The sequence below is a fragment of the Oncorhynchus kisutch genome, unplaced genomic scaffold (genome assembly GCF_002021735.2).
Source record: "Oncorhynchus kisutch isolate 150728-3 unplaced genomic scaffold, Okis_V2 scaffold2023, whole genome shotgun sequence".
NCBI lineage: Eukaryota > Metazoa > Chordata > Actinopteri > Salmoniformes > Salmonidae > Oncorhynchus > Oncorhynchus kisutch.
Window position 1 is genome coordinate 14446 of NW_022263968.1, and position 11961 is coordinate 26406.

Below are 11961 nucleotides of genomic sequence, written 5' to 3' on the forward strand. Positions count from 1 at the left end.
GATTCTGCCCACTGACACTTATTCTGCCCCTGACACCGATTCTGCCCACTGCCACTGATTCTGCCCACTGCCACTGAATTCTGCCCACTGCCACTGATTTCTACCAACTGACACTGATTCTGCCCACTGACACTGATTCTGCCCACTGCCACTGATTCTGCCCACTGATTCTGCCCACTGCCACTGATTCTGCCCACTGACACTGATTCTGCCCACTGACACTGATTCTGCCCACTGACACTGATTCTGCCCACCTGATTCTGCCCACTGACACTGATTCTGCCCACTGACACTGATTCTGCCCACTGCCACTGATTCTGCCCACTGCCACTGATTCTGCCCACTGACACTGATTCTGCCCACTGACACTGATTCTGCCCACTGATTCTGCCCACTGACACTGATTCTGCCCACTGGCACTGATTCTGCCCACTGACACTGATTCTGCCCACTGCCACTGATTCTGCCCACTGCCACTGATTCTGCCCACTTGCCACTGATTCTGCCCACTGACACTGATTCTGCCCACTGATTCTGCCCACTGACACTGATTCTGCCCACTGACACTGATTCTGCCCACTGACACTGATTCTGCCCACTGATTCTGCCCACTGCCACTGATTCTGCCCACTGATTCTGCCCACTGCCACTGATTCTGCCCACTGCCACTGATTCTGCCCACTGACACTGATTCTGCCCACTGATTCTGCCCACTGCCACTGATTCTGCCCACTGACACTGATTCTGCCCATTGCCACTGATTCTGCCCACTTGATTCTGCCCACTGCCACTGATTTCTGCCCACTGCCACTGATTCTGCCCACTGATTCTGCCCACTGACACTAATTCTGCCCACTGCCACTGATTCTGCCCACTGCCACTGATTCTGCCCACTGACACTGATTCTGCCCACTGACACTGATTCTGCCCACTGATCTGCCCACTGCCACTGATTCTGCCCACTGCCACTGATTTGCCCACTGATTCTGCCCACTGACACTGATTCTGCCCACTGACACTGATTCTGCCCACTGACACTGATTCTGCCCACTGACACTGATTCTGCCCACTGACACTGATTCTGCCCACTGCCACTGATTCTGCCCACTGCCACTGATTCTGCCCACTGACACTGATTCGGCCCACTGACACTGATTCTGCCCACTGCCACTGATTCTGCCCACTGATTCTGCCCACTGACACTGATTTCTGCCCACTGACACTGATTCTGCCCACTGATTCTGCCCACTGCCACTGATTCTGCCCACTGATTCTGCCCACTGACACTGATTCTGCCCACTGACACTGATTCTGCCCACTGACACTGATTCTGCACACTGACAATGATTATGCCCACTGACACTGATTCTGCCCACTGATTCTGCCCACTGATACTGATTCTGCCCACTGACACTGATTCTGCCCACTGCCACTGATTCTGCCCACTGCCACTGATTCTGCCCACTGCCACTGATTCTGCCCACTGACACTGATTCTGCCCACTGCCACTGATTCCTCCCACTGCCACTGATTCTGCCCACTGACACTGATTGTTTTAGCTCTAATTAGCACCATGCAAGGGCATGAAGACATGATCACAGAAGTGGTGTTATTAGCCAAGCTCACTGTATGCCAGGCCCAGTGCATGTGGAGCAGTGAAAGGTGTAGAAGAGGACGAGCCAAGTTTCCATTCTGGCTGCAGCTCTGGCATCGTTTCTCCTGTCTGTCTCCCACTGCTAATAGAGGGAGGGAACAGTGGGTCTGGGAAAGAGCTCTGTATAAGATTTTATCCATGTGTTTTCTTTCATTAACTTGAAATGTGTTACTGTTGTATGGAGTCTTCTAATATATAGTCAACCCCTTCATTGCCCTCTGAATAGAGTTGCTTTACTAATCCTCTCACTGATATGCCTGAAAGACAAGTCACCAACTCAAAGAGCCTCAGTGTCTTTCTGTCTTAATGCAGTCTCTGTTCTGTTCACACTCTTCCGCCTCCACTGCCACAGCCCACCAAACCCAGGTTGGGTTTAGAAACTGGTTCACTACATTGCATTGATGCGGTTATATGTGTTAAATAGCACCCCTGCTGGCAAACAGAAGGAACATCAGTCAGCAGACAGTCGGTTGGTACAGTACAGATCTTTGAAAGAATTAAATGGTGAATACAAACCTGTGTCTGTGAACAAGTACTTTCTCCCTGTCTTTGGTGTACTAACACTGACTCTCTAGTCCCTCTCTCCTCCTCTATCCCTCTCTCCTCTTTCTCTATTCCTCTCTCCTCCTTCTCTATTCCTCTCTCCTCCTTCTCTATTCCTCTCTCCTCCTCCTCTATCCCGCTCTCCTCTATCCCTCTCTCCTCCTCCTCCCTCCTCTATCCCTCTCTCCTCCTCCTCTCTCTATCTCCTCCTCCTCTCTCCTCTATCCCTCTCTTCTCCTCCTCTCTCCTCTATCCCTCTCTCCTCCTCCTCCTCTCTCTTCTATCCCTCTCTCCTCCACCTCTCCTCTATCCCTCTCTCCTCCTCCTCCTCTCTCTTCTATCCCTCTCTCCTCCACCTCTCCTCTATCCCCTCTCTCCTCCTCCTCCTCTCTCCTCTACCTCTCTCTCCTTCTCCTCTCTCTATCCCTCTCTCCTCCTCCTCTATCCCTCTCCTCCTCCTCTCTCCTCTATCCCTCTCTCCTCTATCCACTCTCCTCATCCTCCTCTCTCCTCTATCCCTCTCTCCTCCTCTCTCCTCTATCCCTCTCTCCTCCTCTATCCCTCTCTCCTCCTCCTCTCTCTCCTCTATCCCTCTCTCCTCCTCCTCTCTCCTCTATCCCTCTCTCCTCCTCCTCTCTCCTCTATCCCTCTCTCCTCCTCATCTCTCCTCTCTCCTCTATCCCTCTCCTCCTCCTCTCTCCTCTATCCCTCTCTCCTCCTCCTCTCTCCTCTATCCCTCTCTCCTCCTCCTCTATCCCACTATCCTCTATCCCTCTCTCCTCCTCCTCTCTCTATCCCTCTCTCCTCCTCCTCTATCCCTCTCTCCTCCTCCTCTCTCTTCTATCCCTCTCTCCTCCTCCTCTCTCCTCTATCCCTCTCTCCTCCTCCTCTCTCCTCTATCCCTATCTCCTCCTCCTCTCTCCTCTATCCCTCTCCTCCTCCTCTCTCCTCTCTCCTCTATCCCTCTCTCCTCCTCCTCTCTCCTCTATCACTCTCTCCTCCTCCCCTCTCCTCCTCCTCTCTCCTCTATTCCTATCTCCTCCTCCTCTCTCCTCTATCCCTCTCCTCCTCCTCTCTCCTCTCTCCTCTATCCCTCTCTCCTCCTCCTCTCCCTCTATCACTCTCTCCTCCTCCCCTCTCCTCTACCCCTCTCTCCTCTATCCCTCTCTCCTGATCCTCTCTCCTCTATCCCTCTCTCCTCTATCCCTCTCTCCTTCTCCTCTCTCCTCTATCCCTCTCTCCTCCTCTTCTCTCCTCTATCCCTCTCTCCTCCTCCTCTCTCCTCTATCCCTCTCTCCTCCTCCCCTCTCCTCTATCCCTCTCTCCTCTATCAATCTCTCCTCCTCCCCTCTCCTCTATCCCTCTCCTCCTCCTCTCTCCTCTATCCCTCTCTCTTACTCCCCTCTCCTCTATCCCTCTCTCCTCCTCCTCTCTCCTCTATCCCTCTCTCCTCCTCTCTCCTTTATCCCTCTCTCCTCTTCCTCTCTCCTCTATCCCTCTCCTCCTCCTCTCTCCTCTATCCCTCTCTCTTCCTCCCCTCTCCTCTATCCCTCTCTCCTCCTCTCTCCTCTATCCCTCTCTCCTCCTCCTCTCTCCTCTATCCCTCTCTCCTCCTTTCTCCTCTCTCCTTCTCTCCAGGTCTAACTGGTTGAAGCCGTGCTGTGGGCGGAGGGTAGCCCTGTGGCAGGTGTGTCTGCTCAGTGCAGGCTTCAACTGTTTCCTGGTGGCCCTGGTCATCCTGGTGGTGGTCTTCTTGACCTTGGAACTCCTCATAGACACCAAGCATCTACAATGTAACTATCTTTCCCATTGACAGTAAAGGAGGATCCTTATACACTGTGTTCTAGTGACTGTAGAAAGTTAGACTTGGGTAGTCCTGTGCTTCCTTGATCCTGTGACCCATGTTTGGGATTACAGCCCATAGAGACAATTATCATGATACTGCATTAACATGCGTTCCAACCTGTTTTATAAACATGATTACATTTCTTACCAAAGAGAGGAAACTACGGCGACTAAAATGCCCATATGAGAGAGAAACAGCATTGCCAACCGGGATAGTAAATGAGTAAATGAGTCTATGAACTGGTCTCAACAGCGCTGACTGTCTAGGCAGGTGTCATCATCGCATTACATTACGGACTGTAAGCCACTACACTGCACTACTTTTGACCAGAACCCTTTGCGCCCTGATCAAAAGTAGTGCACTATACAGGGAATAGGACACCATTTGAGACACACCTCAAGAGACAGGTCTGTATTGACAGATGATCCTCTCTCTGCTCTGGAGACGACAGGACACCAGTCACAGATGCATTACCATAGACTGTCCTGGCTGTCCTGTTGCCAGCTCTGGAAAGACACATGGAGGGAGTAGGAAGGAGGGAAGGAGGATAGGGGAGATGGGGGGATACAGGGAGATAAAGGGAGGGATAAATGGGCTGATGGACTGATGGATGGGGAAGGAGAAGTAGAGTGGGAGCATTCACAACACTGTTAGATGGAAATGAGGAATAGTGGTAAAAGGCATGATGTAATATCAATGCGCCATTCTTCTGCCAGATTTTGAGAAAAAATAAATATGGCTGGACAGATGTAGACATTCACAGGACATGGTAGTGTTGCTCTTGATTCCATTAAGAACAAGCAGTGAAAGTGGAATCATCCTTTAATATCCACATGTTTCTCTTTCGTTATTTATTCCAGTTGCCAATGCTATTCAATTTGCCAGCGTCATCCATTGGATCAGCCTTGCCATCCTTTCACTCTTCTTCACTGAGGTAATGACACACACACACACACACACACACACACACACACACACACACACACACACACACACACACACACACACACACACACACACACACACACACACACACACACACACACACACACACACACAAACACACACACACACAGGGTTAAGTAATAATTAAAGAAGAGGTTAACAAGGTTTAGGGCTTGGGTTACAGTCATATGAGCCACCCAACACCTTATACCACTCACTGACACTATAGATGAAAGGTGTCAGAGGGGAATGGTATTCAAGGTTTATATATTAAAAACGAAACTATAGTTACTGTAACTATAGAGACCTTGACTTATTAAATGGTCATAATAATAATATTTTTCCTATCCACCAATCAGAGAATGTCCTTCTCTGATTCTCTCTTACAGTGGAGCTGTTGTTGTCTACCGTATGATGAATGAGACAGGCCACTTTTACATTGTCACCCTTTCAACATGATTAGATTGTAACTCTATCATTTTCCTTTTCAAAATAAAGGACCCTCCCAACCCTGATTAGAATGTATCTCTATCATCCTCCTTTCCAAAATAAAGGACCCTCCCAACCCCGATTAGAATGTATCTCTATCATCCTCCTTTCCAAAATAAAGGACCCTCCCAACCCTGATTAGAATGTATCTCTATCATCCTCCTTTTCAAAATAAAGGACCCTCCCAACCCTGATTAGAATGTAACTCTATCATTTTCCTTTTCAAAATAAAGGACCCTCCCAACCCTGATTAGAATGTATCTCTATCATCCTCCTTTCCAAAATAAAGGACCCTCCCAACCCTGATTAGAATGTATCTCTATCATCCTCCTTTTCAAAATAAAGGACCCTCCCAACCATGATTAGAATGTAACTCTATCATCCTCCTTTTCAAAATAAAGGACCCTCCCAACCCTGATTAGAATGTAACTCTATCATCCTCCTTTTCAAAATAAAGGACCCCCCCAACCCAACACTAGTGTGTGTTACTGTACATACAGTAGATGTATGTAATGAATCAGGTAAGATCAGGCAATTAGGAGGGCCATTGTACAGTGTTCAGGATCAATATCCTTTCACACATTCTAATTGATCGAAAGATTTAAAAAGTACCCTTCAAAGATACAGTTGAAGTCGGAAGTTTACATACACTTAGGTTGGAGTCATTAAAACACGTTTTCAATCACTCCACACTTTTTGCACCCATCCCTTTAGCGGGATCATTTTCATCAACACCCCCTGAATTGCAGTGCGCCAAATTCAAATTAAATTACTACAAATATTTAATTTTCATGAAATCACAAGTGCAATATAGCAAAACACAGCTTAGCTTGTTGTTAATCCACCTGGTGTGTCAGATTTCAATAAAGCTTTTCGGCGAAAGCATAACAAGCGTTTATGTAAGAACATCTCTCTCAGTAGACAAAATATTACAAACACTAGCAGCCAAGTAGATTGGTCATGAAGGTCAGAAAAGCAATAGATTAAATCGCTTACCTTTGAAGATCTTCGGATGTTTGCACTCACAAGACTTCCAGTTACACAATGAATGTTCCTTTTGTTCCATAAAGATTATTTTTATATCCAAAATACCTCCATTTGTTTGGCGCGTTATGTTCAGAAAACCACAGGCTCGAGCGGTCACGACATCGCAGATGACAATTCCAAATAGTTTCCGTAATGTCCACAGAAACATGTCAAACGTTTTTTATAATCAATCCTCTGGTTGTTTTTAAAATATATAATCGATAATATATCAACCGTGACTGTCGCTTTTTCAATAGGAGAGGGAAAGACAATGGCTGCCCCACTCTGTTGCGCAAGCAAAACTCTGCGAACACCCAGCTATCACTGATGCGATTTCATCTTTCTCGCTCATTTTTCAAAATAAAAGCCTGAAACTATGTCTAAAGACTGTTGACACCTTGAGGAAGCCATAGGAAAATGAATCTGGTTGATATCCCTTTAAATGAAGGCAAGGCATCCAATGGATGCTTTCAGGAAAAACAGCACTTCCTGGTTTGATTTTCCTCAGGTTTTCGCCTGCAAAATCAGTTCTGTTATAATCACAGACAATATTTTGACCGTTTTGGAAACTTTAGAGTGTTTTCTATCCTAATCTGACAATTATATGCATATTCTAGTTTCTGGGCCTGAGAAATAGGCAGTTTAAAATGGGTAAGTTTTTTAGCCAAAAACAAAAATCCTGCACCCTACACTCAAGTTAACAAACTATAGTTTTGGCAAGTCGGTTAGGACATCTACTTTGTGCATTACACAAGTCATTTAAAAAATAGTTTACAGACAGATTATTTCACTTATAATTCACTGTATCACAATTCCGGTGGGTCAGAGGTTTACATACACTGAGTTGACTGTGCCTTTAAACAGCTTGTAAAATTCCCGAAAATTACGTCATGGCTTTAGAAGCTTCTGATAGGCTAATTGACATCATTTCAAGGACTACTTTCAAACTCAGTACCTCTTTGTTTGACATCATTGGAAAATCAAAAGAAATCAGCCAAATTGTAGACATCCACAAGTCTGGTTCATCCTTGGGAGCAATTTCCAAACACCTGAAGGTACCAGGTTCATCTGTACAAACAATAGTACGCAAGTATAAACACCATGGGACCACGCAGCCGTCATACCGCTCAGGAAGGACACGCATTCTGTCTCCTAGAGATGAACGTATTTTGGTGCGAAAGGACCTTGTTAAGATGCCGGGGGATAACAGGTTCAAAAGTATCTATATCGACAGGAAAACGAGTCCTATATCGACATAACCTGAATGGCCGCTCAGCAAGGAAGAAGCCATTGCTCCAAAACTGCCATAAAAAAGCCAGACAACGGTTTTCAACTGCACATGGGGACAAAGATCGTACCTTTGGAGAAATGTCCTCTGGTCTGAACAAAAATATAACCGTTTGGCATAATGACCATCGTTATGTTTGGAGGAAGAAGGGGGAAGCTTGCAAGCCAAAGAACACCATCCCAACCCTGAAGCACAGGGGTGGCAGCATCATGTTGTGGGGGTGCTTTGCTGAAGGAGTGACTGGTGCACTTCACAAAATAGATGGTGTCATGAGGGAGGAAAATTAGGTGGATATATTGAAGCAACATCTCAAGACATCAGTCAGGAAGTTAAAGCTTGTTCGCAAATGGGTCTTCCAAATGGACAATGACCCCGAGCATACTTCCAAAGTTGTGGCAAAATGGCTTAAGGACAACAAAGTCAAGGTATTGGAGTGGCCATCACAAATCCCTGACCTCAATCCTATAGAACATTTGTGGGCCGAACTGAAAAAGCGTGTGCGAGCAAGGAGACCTACAAACCTGACTCAGTTACACTAGCTCTGTCAGGAGGAATGGGCCAAAATTCACCCAACTTATTGTGGGAAGCTTGTGGAAAGCTACCTGAAACGTTTGACCTAAGTTAAACAATTTAAAGGCAATTCTACCAAATACTAATTGAGTGTATCTAAACTTCTGACCCACTGGGAATGTGATGAAAGAAAAAAAGCAGAAAAAAATAATTCGCTCTACTATTCTGATATTTCACATTCTTAAAATAAAGTGGTGATCCTAACTGACCTAAGACAGGGAATTTTTGCTAGGATTAAATGTCAGGAATTGTGAAAAACGGAGTTTAAATGTATTTGGCTAAGGTGTATGTAAACTTCCGACTTCAACTGTATATGTTACTTTCTGTGACCATGTAGAATAGGAAGGCTTGAGTCAAAGAAAGCCTACATTCACAGCAGCAGTATAAAAATGGAGACTGTAACTTGTCCTGTCTTTTTTTGTCCATATTCAAATGAAGGTTCCGAATGTGTTGTAGATGTGTTGAAACCTGAGGAGAGTGAGAATATTTTGCATATCATGGGAGAGGTTGTATTTGGCTTTTCTCCTCCCCTTCCATCCTTTCTCTCCCTCTTTTCACAGACTGTCTTCAGGATTGTAGTCCTTGGGATTTGGGACTACATTGAGAACAAAGTAGAGGTAATATTAATTACGCAAGCTTCATAGCAAGTACTGAAAATATAATAACTTTCCCTCGAGAAATCATGAGTTTTATCATTGAACTATTTTTTTCCCCTCAAATCAATTCACATCACAATTTTTAAATGTTAAATGCTGCCAAAAAGTCTGAGGGCATTGTAATCTTCCTCATATAAAAACCTCAATGTAATATCTCCTAATGACAGTGTGTAATATCTCCTAATGACAGTGTGTAATATCTCCTAATGCCAGTGTGTAATATCTCCTAATGACAGTGTGTAATATCTCCTAAAAACAATATGTAATATCTCCTAATGACAGTGTGTAATATCTCCTAATGACAGTGTGTAATATCTCCTAAAAACAATATGTAATATCTCCTAATGACAGTGTGTAATATCTCCTAATGACAGCATGGTATATCTCCTAATAACAGTGTGTAATATCTCCTAATGACAGTGTGTAATATCTCCTAATGACAGTGTGTAATATCTCCTAATGACAGTGTGTAATATCTCCTAATAACAGTGTGTAATATCTCCTAATGACAGTGTGTAATATCTCTTAATGACAGTGTGTAATATCTCCTAATGTTAGTGTGTAATATCTCCATTAATAACAGTGTGTAATATCTCCTAATGATAGTGTGTAATATCTCCGAATGATAGTGTGTAATATCTCCTAATGATAGTGTGTAATATCTCCTAATGATAGTGTGTAATATCTCCTAATGATAGTGTGTAATATCTCCTAATGACAATGTGTAATATCTCCATTAATAACAGTGTGTAATATCTCCTAATAACAGTGTGTAATATCTCCTAATGACAGTGTGTAATATCTCCTAATGACAGTGTGTAATATCTCCTAATGACAGTGTGTAATATCTCCTAATAACAGTGTGTAATATCTCCTAATAACAGTGTGTAATATCTCCTAATGATAGTGTGTAATATCTCCTAATAACAGTGTGTAATATCTCCTAATGACAATGTGTAATATCTCCTAATGATAGTGTGTAATATCTCCTAATGACAGTGTGTAATATCTCCTAATGATAGTGTGTAATATCTCCTAATGACAGTGTGTAATATCTCCTAATGACAGTGTGTAATATCTCCTAATGACAGTGTGTATTATCTCCTAATGATAGTGTGGACTTTCTCCTAATAACAGTGTGTAATATCTCCTAATGACCGTGTGTAATATCTCCTAATGACCGTGTGTAATATCTCCTAATGACCGTGTGTAATATCTCCTAATGACAGTGTGTAATATCTCCTTTAATGACCGTGTGTAATATTTCCTAATGACGGTGTGTAATATCTCCTAATGACAGTGTGTAATATCTCCTAATGACAGTGTGTAATATCTCCTAATGACAGTGTGTAATATCTCCTAATGACCGTGTGTAATATCTCCTAATGACAGTATGTAATATCTCCTAATGACAGTGTGTAATATCTCCTAATGATAGTGTGTAATATCTCCTAATGATAGTGTGTAATATCTCCTAATGACAATGTGTAATATCTCCATTAATAAGATTGTGTAATATCTCCTAATAACAGTGTGTAATATCTCCTAATGACAGTGTGTAATATCTCCTAATGACAGTGTGTAATATCTCCTAATGACAGTGTGTAATATCTCCTAATAACAGTGTGTAATATCTCCTAATAACAGTGTGTAATATCTCCTAATGATAGTGTGTAATATCTCCTAATAACAGTGTGTAATATCTCCTAATGACAATGTGTAATATCTCCTAATGATAGTGTGTAATATCTCCTAATGACAGTGTGTAATATCTCCTAATGATAGTGTGTAATATCTCCTAATGACAGTGTGTAATATCTCCTAATGACAGTGTGTAATATCTCCTAATGACAGTGTGTATTATCTCCTAATGACAGTGTGGACTTTCTCCTAATAACAGTGTGTAATATCTCCTAATGACAATGTGTAATATCTCCTAATGATAGTGTGTAATATCTCCTAATGACAGTGTGTAATATCTCCTAATGATAGTGTGTAATATCTCCTAATGATAGTGTGTAATATCTCTTAATGACAGTGTGTAATATCTCCTAATGACAGTGTGTAATATCTCCTAATTTCAGTGTGTAATATATCTTAATGACAGTGTGTAATATCTCTTAATGACAGTGTGTAATATCTTCTAATGTTAGTGTGTAATATCTCCATTAATAACAGTGTGTAATATCTCCTAATGATAGTGTGTAATATCTCCGAATGATAGTGTGTAATATCTCCTAATGATAGTGTGTAATATCTCCTAATGACAGTGTGTAATATCTCCTAATGATAGTGTGTAATATCTCCTAATGACAATGTGTAATATCTCCATTAATAACAGTGTGTAATATCTCCTAATAACAGTGTGTAATATCTCCTAATGACAGTGTGTAATATCTCCTAATGACAGTGTGTGATATCTCCTAATGACAGTGTGTAATATCTCCTAATAACAGTGTGTAATATCTCCTAATAACAGTGTGTAATATCTCCTAATGATAGTGTGTAATATCTCCTAATAACAGTGTGTAATATCTCCTAATGACAATGTGTAATATCTCCTAATGATAGTGTGTAATATCTCCTAATGACAGTGTGTAATATCTCCTAATGATAGTGTGTAATATCTCCTAATGACAGTGTGTAATATCTCCTAATGACAGTGTGTAATATCTCCTAATGACAGTGTGTATTATCTCCTAATGATAGTGTGGACTTTCTCCTAATAACAGTGTGTAATATCTCCTAATGACCGTGTGTAATATCTCCTAATGACCGTGTGTAATATCTCCTAATGACAGTGTGTAATATCTCCTAATGATAGTGTGTAATATCTCCTAATGACAGTGTGTAATATCTCCTAATGACAGTGTGTAATATCTCCTAATGACAGTGTGTATTATCTCCTAATGATAGTGTGGACTTTCTCCTAATAACAGTGTGT

At 42.7% G+C, this 11961-nt stretch overlaps 1 long non-coding RNA gene across 1 annotated transcript; it reads left to right on the forward strand.

Moving 5' to 3' along the window:
• Window positions 1–3803: 3803 nt before the first annotated feature.
• Window positions 3804–9180, forward strand: LOC116368910 (uncharacterized). Its single transcript, XR_004208568.1, has 3 exons — window positions 3804–3990; window positions 4904–4977; window positions 8922–9180. It is a non-coding gene; the product is annotated as an uncharacterized LOC116368910 (long non-coding RNA).
• The last annotated feature ends 2781 nt before the right edge of the window (window positions 9181–11961 follow it).